Source organism: Thamnophis elegans, chromosome 2 (assembly GCF_009769535.1).
Source record: "Thamnophis elegans isolate rThaEle1 chromosome 2, rThaEle1.pri, whole genome shotgun sequence".
Lineage (NCBI taxonomy): Eukaryota > Metazoa > Chordata > Lepidosauria > Squamata > Colubridae > Thamnophis > Thamnophis elegans.
Genome location: NC_045542.1, coordinates 149,463,653 through 149,481,375, shown reverse-complemented (window position 1 = coordinate 149,481,375; position 17,723 = coordinate 149,463,653). Strand labels below are relative to the sequence as shown.

At 42.1% G+C, this 17,723-nt stretch overlaps 1 protein-coding gene across 1 annotated transcript in view; it reads right to left on the bottom strand.

The window, feature by feature from the left end:
* The window catches only part of LOC116503304 (zinc-binding protein A33-like), a 902,198-nt gene that overhangs the window by 717,533 nt on the left and 166,942 nt on the right, over positions 1-17,723 (bottom strand). The window lies entirely within an intron of this gene.

The window sequence follows — 17,723 nt, the reverse complement described above, 5'->3', positions numbered from 1 at the left end:
TGGAGCAGGAAAGTTGTTCTAGGTCGGTGGTGTCAAACTCAAGGCCAGGGGCTGGATCCAGCTTGCAGGGTGCTTAGATCTGGCCCATGAAGTTGCCTTGGAAACAGCAAAGGACTGACTGCAGTGCTTCTGCCAGTGAAAGTGGAGCTCAGGAGGGCTGCGCGCAGTGGCCCTTTTAGCTGATAGAGGGCTGCAGGAGGCCCGTGCAGGGCCCCCGTGCTCTGTTTTCACTGACAGAGTATCTAGCAAAACAAACTACTAGCAAAAGTGGATTCCTCCATCCCTGCCCAGGCCACCATAAGTGCCCCTGACAACTGTTGAGTTGGCCATGCCTATGATGGGCATGTCCATCCAGCCCCCTGAGGTCAAACACCACCCTGATGTGGCCCTCAATGAAATCGAGTTTGACACCCTTGTTCTAGGAGCAGAGACGTGTAGCTTTCAACTTCACCTTCTATTTCCCATGTGCTTAATTTCCTCAACCCATTGTCCGTAGTGAGGGCGGATGCTGCCTCTGTCCACCTGTGGTGCAAGATTTTTACCTGCTTTCAATGCATCCCACTGCAGGCAAAAACAGTGAAGTTAAGCCGTACTTCCTGTTCTTGGTTGGGAAGGCCTTAGTAGAGATGTTCAAACATTCAAACATTGGGAAGTGTCTATACCTGCAACAAGTGATGGTTTTCCTCATCACTCTTTAATGCTCATCGCCCTATAATGCTAAAGGGCAGTGCTGACGAACCTTTTCGGCACTGAGTGCTGAAATGGGAGTGCATGTGGGGGGGGGGGAAGCGCCAGAAACCGGAAAAGCAGCTCCCCGGTGTACATGCGCGGGAGCACTGAAAACTGGAAGAGCAGTTCCCCGGCATGCATGCGCGTGCTGGGAAGTTGAGCTTCCTGTTTCCAGCACTCCTGCGCATACAAAGACCAGCTAGCTGGTGTGCATGTGTGTGATGGAATCTGGAAGAGCAATGGGTGACAGCTGGAATGCCCGAGAGATGGCTCTGCGTGCCACTTGCGGCACACATACCATAGGTTTGCCATCACGGCTATAAGGCATTGCACATCAAAACAACTAGACACAAGGACATTTGTTTCCCCTATGCCATCACTTTGCAAGTGTTGACACAGTCCCACAATACTGTCTTATGCCCTGGGATGTCAAACCAGTGGCGCAGTGGTTAAATGCAGCACTGCAGGCTACTGCTAGATCAGCAGTTCAGCGGTTCAAATCTCACCGGCTCAGGGTTGACTCAGCCTTCCATCCTTCCGAGGTGGGTAAAATGAGGACCCAGATTGTTGGGGGCAATATGCTGACTCTCTGTAAACCGCTTAGAGAGGGCTGAAAGCCCTATGAAGCGGTATATAAGTCTACTGCTATTGCTATTGCTATTACCTATTTCTTTAGCATCTTATGACTGTAACTTTGTTCTATTAGTTTTTTTTCCCCTTGTTTAATATGTTTTATTTCATTTTCATTTTCATTTTATACAATCACTTATATACTGTGCGATTAAGGAAACAATAAACACAACTCTTCTTATATTCCAAAATACAAAACCAACATGACGCTTCAACCCTCCATACACCCTTTCTTTCTCCCCCTCCAACTTTCATTTCTCCCCTTCAGCATTCCCCTCTACTACTTCCCCTCCCCCTCTAACGTTCCTTTCTCCCCCTCCCTCCATCTCACCCTCCTTCCATTCCCCTCTCACTCCCTCTCTACTCCTCCCTCTTCTTTCCCTCTACTCCTCGCTTTGGTGTATTTCTACTATTCATTAATATATTCGGTTTGTTATTTTATACTAAAATTAAAAGAAAAAAAAAGAAAAAAAAAGAGGAAGCAACAGTATACAGGTGCTTTCTTGTTGTTTTGAAAATTGAAACTATGTTTCCCCCCTCCCCCCTCCCCCCTATGATCCCCCCTCCCTACCCCACTTCCGACTTCCCAGATCCCGTACCCGGCATAGCTTTTTATCAAACACAGTCTGGAGTATATTAAAACCAAGTAAATTAAAAGTTAAAAGAAAAAAGAAAAAAAAAAGGGGGGGGGGAAGAAAAAAAGGAAAATCAATAAACTCTCTACATTGAGCTCCGCTTCTTATCATTATTAAAACTTAAACAATATACATCATTCCTGATCTCAATTAATTAATTACTTGCAGGATTTCAAACTATATTAAAACCAAGTAAGTTAATCAAGTAGAATTCTTCTCTAGCTAGGGGCCTTATCTCTTTATCTAAATATCTGTCTGTTTCCAAACCTTTGATTTGTCCCTTTTATACCTCCTTCCTCTATAACGCAATTTAAACACATCTCAAATTCTTCTCTCGGTTTCCTCTTCCAACTCTTCTTGTCCTGCCTCTGTCCGTGTCCATATGCATATATATACACATATATGTATATACACACACATATACATACACATACATATATTTTATTTTCATCCGTACTCCTCTCATATGTGCTCCGCCTTCCTGCAAACTCCCTGGATGTATCCTTCCAGGCAGTATATTCAAATAACAATTTTTACAGAAATCAATTTACTTTCTATCTCAAAATAAGCTCTAATTTGACCTCCACTACCCTCCCATCTACACCACACCTCCCAACTCCATCCAACCTGAACCACAATCCCGGAAAATCACCACGATCTCCGCCCTCCTCACCCTAGAAAATAAGTCATCAGTAATTTATATAAAAATTCAGAATTATCCATCAAGTCTTTTTTAAGTCCCATACAATATATCTTCCAAGGAGATCAGCATCAGTTCTTTCAGCCTTAATGTCTCTTCATCGGTATACAACTATACCATTTTATGCAAAACACAAGTCACAGAATATTGATCAAGTTGAAAATTAAACAAATACTTTAGATCGGTTAATTTAATATAATTTTCTTGCAGAGAAATTATTTCGTTTTTAAACTGTTTAATATAGCAAGATGTTTGCTTTCTCTTTTATAATAGTTTCATAGATATTTCCTTAATCAATGGCTGATGATCATAGATGTTGCTACGATCCACTTTATTTTCCGTTCGTCTGGGAGCACGGCTAGGTACTTGTTCTCTGGTCCTCTGCTCTTCCGGAAGGGGAAAGCGATACTTCCTGTCTTGTAATTGTGTGTTTTGTTGTTTCACTTGTCCTTCTCTTTGTCTTTCTCCAAGTCCAGGTGATTCAGGATGTCCCGCCTTTAGGATCTTATAATAAAAGTCTCGGGCTTCCCAAACAGAGTTGAGACGATATTTTTGGTCATCAAATGTAACTATAAGACCAAATGGCACATCCCATCTATACTGTGTCTGACGATTTCTAAGTCCTTTGGTTAGAAAAGCATAGTGTCTCCTGGCTCTTAACATTTGGGGTGGTATTTCTTTGAAGACTATCAAGTCCTGTCCGTCAATTCGCAGCATGATATTATAAAACTCTTGTAGTATCGCATTTCTGGATTCTCTTGTAGCAAAATATATAATTATATCTCTCGGAAGCTGTCTCTGTTTTGCCACCCACGAATTATGGTGATAAATTTTTTGGATCTGCCAATCAAAGTTGAGTCCCGGACTTCCCACCAAACAACTGAAGGCCTCTGAAAAAATCTGTTTCAAGTTCTCCTGTTCATTTTCACGCAATCCCCTAACTCTTAATGCAAGCTCCATCTTTTTATAATTTGTCATAACAAGTTGTTTTTCTGCGTTTTCAACTTCCTGTTGCAGCACTTCAATTTTAGATGTCAGGTTAGAGTTGGCTTCCTCCAGGAGTTCCAGCTTATCTTCCATTCCAGCAACATAGTCTGTCAGTACAGTTATGATTCCTATCATATCCTCCTTTGTTTGAGCAATCTTGGTATCAAGCTTGTCACATAAGTCTGTAATAAGTTGCTTCATCTCCTCTCTAAATTCTTTAAGAGTCTCAAAGAGAAATTCTTTCGTTAACAAATCTCCAGTAGGGGGCGTAGAAGGTAAAAGCTGCGGCTTTGTAGCAAATGCCTGAGATGTATTGCTAAAAGAACGTCTGCCCGGCTTTGATTTTGGTGCCATTATAGAAAGGAAGCAAACAAAGTCTCTGCTCGCGTTGATTTCAGATAAAATAATTTCAGTAAACTTTTAAAAATTGATAAGAAGAGATCTTCAAGGGAGTGGAGCTAATTAGTTTGTAAAAAGTTATTTCCTTGATTCTGTGCCAGGAAGTTGGAGATATATTGTTATAGCAAATGCGGAAGCTATAACATCGCCATTTTAAAAACAATTAAACAAAGGAGTTTTTTATAAAATTGAAGCTGGTATTTTGAATAGAGAAAATAAAAATAAAAAAAGTGTTCTCAGGTTTGGTCTCTGCTCGGATCGATTTTAAATAACTTAGTTTCAAAAGCTTGTCCTGAGGGGGGGTGGTAACTTGCCTTGAGCTGAAAAAAAAAACAGCTGAGAAGATCTGGCCGGAGTAATGACTCAGCTTTAGTTGATCCTTCTTCTCCGTTCACAGCAAAAAAAAAGCTGCGAACTACAAAGAGGATTCTAACAGGCTGAGTCCCTCCCTGCTTTTTTCTTGCCTGAAAAAAGAGATATCTATAGATCTTAAATAGATATACGAACCAGAACTCTGAGGGCAGCTCCGTTAAGCTGCTGACAACGGCAAGCCCCTCCCCCGGTATCCTGTTATGGTTTATGTGGATTGCTAATTTTGTATGTTATGACTATCACTGAGTGTTGTATCTTATGATTTATGATGATTGTATTTTAGAATTATGGTCATGATTTATCACTTGTGTATATAATGAGAGCTTATGCACTGGAGACAAATCCCTTGTGTGCCCAATAAAGTGCCCACACTTGGCCAATAAAGAAATTCAATTCAATTCAATTCAATTCTATTGTTCTGTTTTGTTCTGTTCTATTCTATTCTATTCTATTCTATTCTTAATGAGCTGTGGTGGCGCAGTGGTTAGAGTGCAGTACTACACAACAACAACAACAACAACAACAACGCTGAAGAGGAATGAAAAGGAAACAAAGCCACATAATTTGAAAGGAACATCATTCTTCCTTGACAAAAACCTGTGTGTGTGTGTGTGTGTGTGTTTGTGTGTGTGTGTGTTTCCCCTGAATTGAGCCCCATCCTCTGATTGTGTTCAACAGACCCTCAACTGCCATTGGTCAAGGATACTTTCTTCTGGATTCTTACCTAACCCAAAGATCCTGGCTAGCTCCTCCTCACAGATTCTAAGATGGTTTGGCCCTCAGTTCAGAGGTGGGTTACTGCCAGTTTGGCCTGGTTCGGCCTGCTGCAAAACCGGCAGCAATCCAGGCCTGCCACGTCCTCAAACCAGTTTCCTCACCGCCGCCGGGCCACACCATTTTGGATTTTAGTGACTACACATCCTATATTGAACAGCACATGTGTGCATATGCATGCGCAGCGCACATTGTACATGAGTTGTGAATCGGTAGTAAAACCGGCAGAAACTCATCCATGCCTCAGTTACCACAGGAACCTAATCTGGAGTGACACCGATAGCCCTGCATCACCCCTCTCTCCCCCAGCAACAAACATCAAAAAAGCAGTCACTACCCACTCTCGAAATCAGTTTGGTTTAGAACTCTTTATTAATTAAAAACCTCTGAAACAAACAAAACAAAAACCAGAGTTTGAGCAGGAAAAGAGATATTTACAAGCCATAGATCGAGAGCAAATGAGCGCCGGGTCACATTGGCATCACCTCTTTAAAGAACGGGAAAGAAAGGCGGAGTTACAGTCACAGGCGGGCAGTCGTATCCAAGGGAGGGATGACATGCTGGATCAGTTGGTTAGCGGCCTGCTCTTCTTCAGAGGTCCACAGGCGACTGCGGGCTTTGATCAGCCAGTCCCACAGCATTCCCAGCCCCATCAGGAACATGATGCCCAGGATCAGCAAGATCATGCAATAAAGGAATGACGGCCCTAGGTCTGGAAAAAGGAGGAGAAATCTCCTCAGAACATAATTTGTGACAAGCCAGGTCTCTGAGTACATAGCAAGATGCAAAATCTATCTAGCTGTATAAATGACACTGTGTGTGTGTGTGTGTTCCAGCATAACTCTGGAACGCCTTGAGCAGTTTCAACCAAACTTGGTACACAGATTACTTACCCTCTGGAAACAAATACTGTGAGGGTAAGACACCCCTAACACCCCTCGGGGTGTATGTTCTATTAACAGCCTGTTGTGCCTTAAAACAGCTTCTATCATACTGCCTTAAAATGGCTTCTACTCTACAGTGTTGTGGAGTTGCCATGGTAACAGCTTCATAGTGTTCCACAAGAAGGCTCCCTCTAGTAAGAGGGAAAATCCAACATTACAAATTGCAGCAATGTTCATGGAAGGAGGGTTGGGATAAATAAATACCAGGGCAGGGCTAGGTTATCAGTTGGTTTTTCTATAAAACTGAATGATCTCCCTCTCCCGCTATGGAATAATATCTCTGAAGGGGACTTAAGTGTCTTTTACTGGGCACATTTGGGGATAAAGGTGCTTAGGGCCATGCTGTGGGTGCCATATCTCCCTGCACAACAGATGTATTGGTTATGTGTTCCTTGAAAAGGAATCCTGGAAACCAGGAAGCAAGGTGGGGGGAATCTAAGATTTAGAGAAGTACAGAATAACAGAGCAGGAAGGCACCTTGGAGGTCTTGTAGTCCACCCCTTTCCTCAAGCAGGAGACCTTACACCATGGGTGTCAAACTGACATAATTGATGGCTGCATCGGGGTTGGGTTTGATTTTAGGCGGGGGGTAGCATGGCATGGCCAGATCTACATCACTCATGTTGGGGGCGCCTGTGGTGGCCCAAGTGCTCTGCCAATAAAAACAGGCTTCCGAGCTCCAGTTTTTGCTGGCAGAGGCACTGTGGTCCAGTCCTTCACTGTTTCCAGGGCAGCCCCATGGGCCAGATCTCAGCACTCTGTGGGTCGGATCCAGCCCACAGGCCTTGAGTGTGACACCCCTGCTCTATACCATTGCGGGCTATTTGCAGTGCCGCATGGTCATGTGACAGTGATATATATATATAAAAAAAATTGCTGGAATGAAGCATTTACTTCCAAAGCAAAAATAGGGAATAACGTGTTTGTGTAATTGGCTGCCACAACAAAAGTTGTAAAATTGGGACCAGTCATGAGATGGCCTGCTTTATGACCATCGTGACTTATGTCTGTAATTACTAGCCTCAATTACAGTAGTAACTCAAAGAGTAGCAGTGTTGCTGAAAAATCACAGTAAGTGGTCAGAATAAAAGAATAGTGGTGTTTCCTGTGATGGTATTACAAGAAGTGATATTGTAATTATATATATATGTGTGTGTGTGTGTATATATATATATATATATATATATATATATATGTGTGTGTGTGTGTGTGTGTATGTATGTGTGTGTGTGTGTATATATACATACATACATACATACATACATACATACATACATACATACATACATACATACATATATATATATATATATATATATATATATATATATATATATATATGTAAAATCTCCCAGTAAGGGTATGGCTAGCTGATGAGAGCTAAATAGCTTGAAACAGATCTATGTTGCTGAAAAATCACAGTAAGTGGTTAGAATAAAAGAATAGTGGTGTTTCCTGTGATGGTATTACAAGAAGTGATATTGTAATTATATTATGTATATGTATATGTATATGTGTATGTGTATGTGTATGTGTATGTGTATGTGTATGTGTATGTGTATGTGTATGTGTATGTGTATGTATATGTATATGTGTATATATGTGTATATATGTGTATATATGTGTATATATGTGTATATATGTGTATATATGTGTGTATATATATAAAATCTCCCAGTAAGGGTATGGCTAGCTGATGAGAGCTAAATAGCTTGAAACAGATCTATACTACCCTCCCTTTATTTATTTATCAGCACAAATGCAACACAAATGTAACAAGGCGACATAAAAAAATGGCTTTCTGTCTGGATGGCTCCCAGAGTGAGCCGATAGACAGAAAAGGGAAGCAGTATACTCCCTCCCATATTTGGGCATACCAGGGGTGACACTGACTACATACAGACACACACAGACACAGACACACACACAAACCAGGTTTACATCTGTTGTGGTTTGCGGTACCATAGGTGTTGAGGTTGTACATTGCTCCCTTGAGGGCAAGATCAAGAGTACAAAAGATGAGGAAATGAGATTGTTTGGTTGGCAACGGATGTTCTCTGTCTTTCTTCTGTGTCATTTGTGGTCATGCTTGGGTGGAAGAGATCCTTTGGCAGCAGCTGCTTTACACATGAATGAAGTCTTTGGCAAATGCCTATGGAGATTCTCAGTCATCCAAGTCATGGTTGTCCCAAAGGTGCTTTTTCAAAAGGCAGCTGGACTTTAGTTTTGTGCTTGAAGACTGAGAGGCTTCAAAAGTCAGAACTGAAGAAGCTTCTTGAATGAGAAGCAAAACATCTTCAAGGAAAAAGAAATCACACTTGTCTTTTTGGAAAACCACCTTTAGGAAGTCTTTGGTAATATCTTTTGGTGCGTCTCTAGATAGATACAGATACAGATTAACAAAGTTGGAAGGGACCTTGTAGGTCATCTAATCCAAGTCCCCCATCCCTCCAAGTGGACCCCAAATCAGGGGTGCCAAACTCGATTTCATTAAGGGCCGCATCAGGGCTGTGTTTGACCTTGGGTATGTGTGTGTGACCATGGTGGACACGGCAAGCTTGAGGTCAGTCATGTCAGGCGGGCACCTGTGGTGGCCCAAGCCCTCTGCCAGCACTACAAAGCTCAATTTTTGGCTGGGGCAGCCTCCTGCAACCCTCTGCCAGCGAAAAACGGAGTTCCGTTTTCACTGGCAGAGGGTTGCAGGAGGCCATCCCAGCCAAAAATAGAGCTCGCAAGGACCGCATGCTTTCGCTGGCAGAGGCACCATGGGCCGATCCATTGCTGTTTCCAGGGCGGCCCTGTGGGCTAGACCTAAGTACTCCGTGGGCCTGATCCAGCCCGCGGACCTTCAGTTTGACATCCCTGCCCTACTTCATTTCTAACAGATGGCAGTCCAGTTTCTAGGTTTAAATCTGTATGTAGGGGTTTTTTTTGTGCTTTGGTTAGAATCCCAGGTTTCTAAACATTCTCTTGTATTTTTTTCAATCTGGCTAAATTGAGATTTAAAACATTAAGTTAAATTTAAATCTAAAATTTTGATCGTTTCCCAAACCAACCCTGTTGGAATATGCTCTGTCCCAAGATTGTTGGTGGGAAATGAAATGGCGGAGCTGGTACTGGGTCTCTTGACTATTCATTGGGCTCCTGGTTCCCCCCTATGTGTCCTATGCAGTGGTGTCTACAGGCTTTGTATTGTGTTTTTGTTTAGACCAGAGATCAGCAACCAGTGGCTCTGGAGCCGCATGTGGCTCTTTAATTCCTCTGCTGAGGCTCCCTGTCACCAGTCGCACCACAATTTTGAGAGGAGCTTCCAGTTTGGCGGAGGGGGGGTGGTGTAGCAGAGCACGCCAGGAGGAGACTCTATGGCAGTGATGGCGAACCTTTTCGGCACCAAGTGCCCAAACTGGAACGTCCATGCATGTGCGCATGCCGAGGACCAGAAACTGAAGACCAGCTGGCCAGTGCATGCATGCCTGTTTTTTGGCTGTTTTCAGGCCGTTTTTGGGTCATTTTTGAGGTTGAAAAATGCCCCCCAAACAGCCTGAAAATGGCTCCAAAAATGGAAAAGGACCTGTTTTTTGGCTCTTTTTCAGGGCATTTTTCAGACCCTATGAAGACCAGCTGGTCGGTGTGCATATGTGTGTCAGAAACCAGAAGAGCAGCGGGCGACAGTGTGCGTGTCCAGAGAGGCCTCTGTGTGCCACCTCTGGCATGGGTGCCATAGGTCCGCCATCATGGCTCTATGGCAAGGGGTGGGTTTTCCGGTCAGCTCCACAATTGATAGGGCTTTCGGTTAGGACATGTAGAGAAAAAAGGATGCTGCGCTAGGAGGAGACTCTATGGTGGGGGGGACAGGACTTCCGGTCAGCAGAGGAAAAAGGATGCCGCACTAGGAGGAGACTCTATGGTGGGGGAACAGGACTTCTGGTTGGCTGCAGAATTGAAGGGGGGGGGGTGCCCTTCCGGTTAGGACCTTTGTGACTCTGAGTGTTTAAGGTTGCCGACCCCTGATATAGAGTTTCAATGTTGTCTTCTAGTGGTACTGCTATGGGTTTGGACAGAAAGCTTTGCCTGGAATAACCTGTTGATGGACTCTGACATACGTTTGATATAAAGGACAGCCTTCTTTTGGGATGTTGTTTGCGTTGTATTCAGTTGGGTAGACTTTTTCTTGAAGTTGCACGGGCATTTGTGTTGCAAGTAGTTTCTGCTTTTCAAACTGTGTTGCAGTGTGTTGTAGCTTGACTGAATGGAGTCGTATGCTTTATGTGTCCTATGGGGGCAGAGGAATTTGTTTGCAAGAGTTGCTTTTTTATACTTGAACTAGCTGATAACCTGGCATTGCCCGGATATTTATTTTATCCCAATCCTGTATCAGGAAAAGGAATGAATTATATGCATAGTGTCAAATCAAAATCAAATTAATTGTATTTGCAGGCATTTAGAATAATCAAAGCCTTGTTGAAAATGTCCAGACTAAACGTAATTTCTAATGTTGGATTTTCTGCAAAAAAAAATTTTGTGCACACTGAACCGGCAGTAATGCCAGGAGCAACCCACCCCTGTCTGGAATGCCTGAACCAATGTCAACCAAACGCCGAACAGAGATGACTTACTGTCTGGAAAATAATATTGTGTGGGGTAAGATGCCCCTAACACCCCCTCAGGGGGGGTTGTTCTGTTAAGATACAGCCTGTTGTTCCTTAAAATGGCTTCTATTGTACTGCCATAAAATGGGTTCTACTGTGCAGTGCAGTGGAGTTGCCATGGTTATGGCTTCACAGTACTCCACAAGGGGGCTCTCTCTGATAAGGGGGGAAAATCCAATATTAGAAATTATGTTTGATCCGAACATTTTCTCCCTATAAATAAATACCCAGGCAATGCCAGGTTATCAACTAGTTATCTACAAAAAAAACCCATCAACACTTTTTCTATCCATTGCCATCTTCCTTTCCCCAGGAGACTCTTACCCACATACGTCATCAAGACCCTTCCCTGACAGGTCCGGTTTATCCCAGAGAGGACCTGATACTCTCCTTCCAGCTCCTTCTTCATGTGCATGACGATAAGGCCCATCTGGTGGAGAACGAGGTGCTCCTTCAGGCCCAAGTTGAAGTAGTAACAGCGCCCTCTGTTGGCAAGCAAGACCCACTCACATTGGGATGAGGTGAGGTTCACTCGGCACAGGACTGCGTAACTGTTAGAGCGGGGAATAGGGATGAAGGTTTCAGAGTCCCGAGGAATAAACTCATGGATGATGGGGCAGATGCTTGATGCTGGTGAGAAAAAAATGAGACGTGCATCACAGTTATGGATCAAGATGTAAGCTCACTTTCATCCTAAATACCTTGGGACAGGTAAACTAGATAGTAGTTTACCTCTCATCGCTATGGCCTTTAAATGGGTGAAATGGTGCATTCTTAGGGCAACAATTTTTGAACCAAAGTACCTCAAAGGGGCTTACTTATAGAATAGGTATTCTATACTCTAGGGAGGCAGGCAAGCAAGTAACTATTGCTGTGTGGTGGAGGGAGGGAAGGAGGGTCTTCAAAACTAATTGGGAAAGTGTCTCTGAACATTGAAAGTGAAAATAATATTACTTATTAGTTATAGAATAATTACTAATATATGTATGTATGTATGTGTGTGTGTGTATCTCTCTCTCTCTCTCTCTCTCTCTATCTCTATCTATCTATCTATCTATCTATCTATCTATATGTATATATATAATATTACTTATAGAATAGGTGTATATATAGGACGTGGCAGCTCAGTGGCTAAGACGATGAGCTTGTTGATCAGAAAGGTTGGCAGGTCAGCGGTTCGAATCCTAGTGCTGCGTCACGGAGTGAGCTCCTGTTACGTGTCCCAGCTTCTGCCAACCTCGCAGTTCGAAAGCATGTAAAAAATGCAGGTAGAAAAACAGGGACCACCTTTGGTGGGAAGGTAACAGCGTTCTGTGCGCCTTTGCCATTTAGTCATGACCACGGAGGCATCTTCGGACAGCATTGGCTCTTCGACTTTGAAACGTAGATGAGTACTGCCCCTTAGAGTTGGGAACAACTAGCATACATGTTTGAGGGGAAGCTTTATCTTTACCTTAATCATGTTATAATGACTATCAACATAGCTTTGTACTATTTATACACGACCCTGTGAAAATACAGCTGTCACTTCTTTAGTTGATGTTGGACTTCAATCCCATTGGGCTTTTCCCAGAAATGTGATGCTGCTTTTGCCAAACAATCTTTTTGCATACTATCACTGGCATCTGCCAGAAGTTATATTCCAAAAGCTACTACGAAGCCAAGCATTTGGCTCCAAGCTACTCTGCCATGGGGAGAGAGTAGAACTGGATTCTCATTCAGCCAATTTATTTATATTTATTGATTTATTTGCAGGATTTCTACGATCACCTATCTCCTATGATGATATTAGGCAGCTGAGAACAATCCATAAAGCATTGTTAAATGCAAAAAATAAATAAATCCCTTTTATCCTGAGGGCCAGATCAATCATCTTTGCAGCTCAATCCCCATCCTTGTTCAATGCTTGGAGGAAGATTCATGTCTTCACAATCCTACTGAAGACTAAAAAAGTAGGGATCATTTGGATCACAAGTGGGAGACCATTCCAAAGGGTTATGTCAGACTCCAAGAAGGCTCCTCTCCAAGATCCCGCCAGGTAGCAACATGTAAGGTAGGGAGATTTGCAGCACACCTACCCTAAGTAACCTAGAAGTGTTGGAAGATACTTTCAGGATGAAGTGGCCTCACAGGTAACCTGGACTTGTGTCATGTAGGGCTTTAGAAGTGATAACCAGCACCTTGAATGTCAGCTGGAAAGCAATAGGGAGTCAGTGCTGCTCACACAGCAGTTGTTGTGGTCCACTGGCGGTCTGCAGAGCTGGCAGCAGTCAGACACTGAGGAGGTTGGGGAAGAACATGGGCCAGTCCTGGAGTCTGGGGAAGACTCGGACGAAGGCTCTTCGTCAGAGGCAGAAAGGGGGCCAGGGCAATCTGGGAGTTATGTGCTGCCTCCGGAGCCTCCAAAGTCAGACATCAGTGAGGCAGATGAACAGGGGGAGCCTGTTCCCAATGGGTACATGCGCAGAGCTGCCAGAAGGCAAGAACAGTTAAGACAAAAGGGACAATTAGGCTTGGAGGTGATTGTCCCCTCCCAAAGGACATAAAGGAGGAGCAAAGTCAAATGAGCTTTGCAGGAAGCAACTTTGTTCATTAAATTCTGAAGCTCCTTTTTGACTCTTTGTTCCATGTGTCTTGCAAGTTAATTGCCACTTAGGTCTTTGGTGATTATCAGCCTTATCCTGAAAGACTTTGGCAGACTTCTGTCGGACTTTTTACAAACTATTGGTGACTTATTTAGGGCTGTGAATGAACATGAATATTAGCCCTTGCAATAAAAAAGAGGGTTTTTGGGTCTAAGAGTGTGCTTTTTATTGTATCAGGAAGCCTAGGTCAGAAGAGCAGGAGTGTTACTCAGGTGAACTGCAGAGCACCCAAAATTGCTCATGTAATGCACAACCAACACATCCGCTGTTCACCAAGTTGAAGGGAAAATGCATGAAACAACTTGCAGCTGCCCTGCTTTGCTTATAAACTTCTCAATGACTATTTAAATACTTCCTGCCTTTTCTACTTCCTATTTTTGCAAACGCTTGTTTATACATTGGGGGCATCTCTGTAGAACAGGGATCTCCAAAGTTAGCAACTTTAAGACTTATGGACTTCAATTCCCATAATTCCTCAGCCAGCCATGTGCTGGCTGGGAAATTCAGGGAGTTTTAGTCCACAGATCTTAAAGTCTCCAAGTTTGGGAAACCCTGCTGTAGAAGAGAAACTGGCTGAGCCAGAGAGAGGCATCAAATGGGGACTTAGGCTAGAATCCCTACATGGGCACAAGAAGACAATGTTTTTTTTGTTTTTAAATTTTTTTTTAAAATTTCCATTCCATTCTATACAATCACATGTTTACTGTGCATAACCGGGGCATATAACATTGAATAGTAAACACAGCCCTCACTTATATAGAAATTTCCCTCTACAATACAAGCCCAATATACCTCCTTGGCCCACCATACACCCTCTTTCAACCCCCTCCAACTTTCATTCTTCCTTCTTACATACCCCTCTACTACCTACTTCCCCCCCTCTATCACTCCCTCTCTTAATCCATTCCCTCCCTTCCTTCTCTTCCTCCTCTCTCTCACCCTCTCCACTCTCCTTCTTCTTTCACTCAACTCCTCCCTTCGGTGTACTTCTATTACCTTCCAATATATTCAGCTTGTTCTATTTTAACACTAACATTAAAAAGCCACAGTATACAAGTGGAATCATGTACTTTAGAATTTAACACATATTGTATTTCCCCCCCTCCCCCCAGAACCCCCCCTCCCTTCCCTCCCCCCAACTTCCCAGAGCCCGTACATGGTATAGCATTTTAACAATCACAGTCTAAAATATCTCAACATTGAGCTCAGCTTCTTACTGTTACCCAAATTTTAAACAGTTTAAGTTATTACTAATGTTAAACATAAACTATCTGGAGTTTCTTAGTCCCATAATGAGCAGTTTACATTGTTCGTATACATTAAACTCAGCTTCTCACCATTACACAAATTTAAACAGTTTGCTTTGTCCTGTTTCCAAACCCATTAATTTTGTTCCCTTTGTGCCTCCTTCCTCTATAACACAATTTAGATACATTTCGAATTTTTCTTTTGATTTCCTCTTCCAACTCTTTTTTTTGCCTTTATTTGTATCTCTATATATGTATATATATATACACCTTCACACACATATATATGTATATATATATATACATATATATACATATATATATATACATATATATATTTATATTCATTATTACTCCTCTCATATATGCTTTTTTGGGTCTCCTAGAAATTCCCTAAATATGCCCTTATTCATATTCCGAGCATGACATTCAAATAGCAATTTTTACAATCATTAATATACTTTTCATATCAAAATAGCTCCCATTCGACCTCCAAGATTTTCTTACCTACACTACCCTTCCCAATTCCATCTGAACTGGGCCATGATCCAAAAGAACCCCCACCACAATCTCCGTCCTCTTTGCCCCAGAAAATAAATCATCAGTAATTTATATAAAAGTTCATAATTATCCATCAAGTCAATATCTTTTCTTCAGTATGCAACTATGTCATTTTTCTTTTGCATGACAGAAGTCACAAAGTATTGACCATGTTCGAGATTGAGGCTGTTTGAAATAGCAAAATATTTTCTTTCTCTTTTATAAAAAGTTCGGACATAACTCCTTAATCAATGGCCAATAACTATTAAAGTTGTTGCAGTCTGCCTTATTTCCCCATTCGTCTGGTAGTCGTACCGCTAGGTCCTTGTTCTCTGATCCCTTGCCCTACCGGGAAGGAAAGATGATGCTTTCTATCTTGTGGTTGTATAATTTGTTGTTTATCTTGTCCTTCTCGTTGACTTTCTCCGGATCCAGATGATTCAGAATGTCCCACCTTCAGGGTCTTATAATAGAAGTCTCGGGCTTCCCATACAGAGTTAAGACGATATTTTTGCTCACCAAGTGTAACTATAATACCAAATGGCACATCCCATCTGTACTGTATCTGACGGTTTCTGAGTTCTTCCACTAGAAAAGCGTAATCTCTCCTGGCTCTTAACATTTGGGGTGGTATTTCTTTGAAGACAATCAAATCCTGTCCACCAATTTGTAGCTTGGTATTATAAGACTTTTGTAGTATCCTATTTCTAGACTCTCTTGTAGCAAAATATATGATTACATCTCGAGGGAGCTGTCTCTGTTTTGCCGTCCAAGAATTATGGCGGTAAATTTTTTCAATCTGCCAATCAAAGTTGATTCCCGGTCTTCCCACCAGATGACTGAAGGCCTCTGAGAAAATCTGTTTCAGGTCCTCCTGTTCCCTTTCACGCAGTCCCCTGATTCTTAATGCAAGCTCCATCTTTTTATAATTTATCATAACGAGTTGTTTTTCTGTATATTCAACTTTTTGTTGCATCACTTCAATTTTGGATGTCAAGTTGGTATTGGCTTCCTCCAGAAGCTCTAACTTATCTTCCATTCCAGCTTTTTCAACTTTTTGTTGCATCACTTCAATTTTGGATGTCAAGTTGGTATTGGCTTCCTCCAGAAGCTCTAACTTATCTTCCATTCCAGCAACATACTCTGTCACTACAGTTACAAGTCCAATCATGTCTTCCTTTGTATTAGCAATCCTAGTGTCAAACTTGTCACAAAAGTCTGTAATAAGTTGCTTTATCTCCTCTCTGAATTCTCTAAGTGTCTCAAAAAGAAATTCTTTTGTTAGCAAATCTCCAGTAGGGGGCGTAGAAGGTAAAGGCTGCGACTTCATGCCAAATGCATGAGGTGTATTGCTAAAAGGACGTCTCCCCAACTTTGATTTTGGTGCCATTATTTCAAACAACTAGTCAAGAATTACTCGAACTCTGCTGGCCCGTTATGTAACTTGCAAGAGAAGAAAGTGTTGAGTCCCCCCTTTATTTGTTCATAGAGGTTTTTCAAAAGATTTCAAAAAAGAGCGTTGTAACAAAGCACGGCTGAAAAAAATTAGCATTGTAGTGTAACAGTTCATATTCATCTGTGTTTAAAATATCTCTATATTGTCAAGGAGGCTTAACAGCTTTTAAGAATTGATAAGAAAAAGAAAAAGAAATTCTTGGTAGGTCTTCAAAGAAACAATGTTAATTAGTCGGAGAATGCTATCAGGCAATACCTTTGATCTTTCTCTCTGTCGGCTGTGCCAGGAAGCTAAAAATATACAAATGCGAAAGCTACAAGATCGCCATCTTAGAACCAATTACACAAAGGGATTTTTTTTATCACATTGAAACTGGGATTTTTGGTAGGGAAAAAAAAAAAGTTCTCAAGTTCGGTCTCTGCCTGTATTGATTCAATAACATAGTTACAAAAATTGTCCAAGGGGGGGGGTTCTCGCCTTGTGCTGTAAAAAAAACAGCTGAGATTTTCTGGTCGGAGTAGATGACTCAGCCTTGGCTGACTCTTCCCCTCCGTTCGCAGCCAAAAAAACAACAACTGCGAACTTCAAAGAAGACTCTTGCTGACTGAGCCGCTCTCTGCTTTTTTCTTGCCTGAAAAAAGAGATATCTAATAGATATTAAATAGATAACGAACCAGGAATCTGGGGGCAGCTCCGTTAAGCTGCTGACGATGGCAAGTCCCTCCCCGGAAGTCAGGACAATGTTGAATGCCTTTGAACCTTATCTAGTCTCAATTAGCTGCAAGCTGTTCATTTGAGAAGATTCCTCTGTACTGCTGCTTGAGCAGTAAAGCAACTAATTGAACTTTTCAATTGTAGGTCTGGTTGTTTGCCCCTGACAATTACTTCTTAAAACATTTCTGTTTTAAGTCTTCCTCTTTTCTACATTCTAATTTTTTCAAACGCTTGTCTATGCATTGGGGATGACCTGTTAAAACACTTCTTGTTTTCTATTTTCTATTTTTTTCAAACATTTG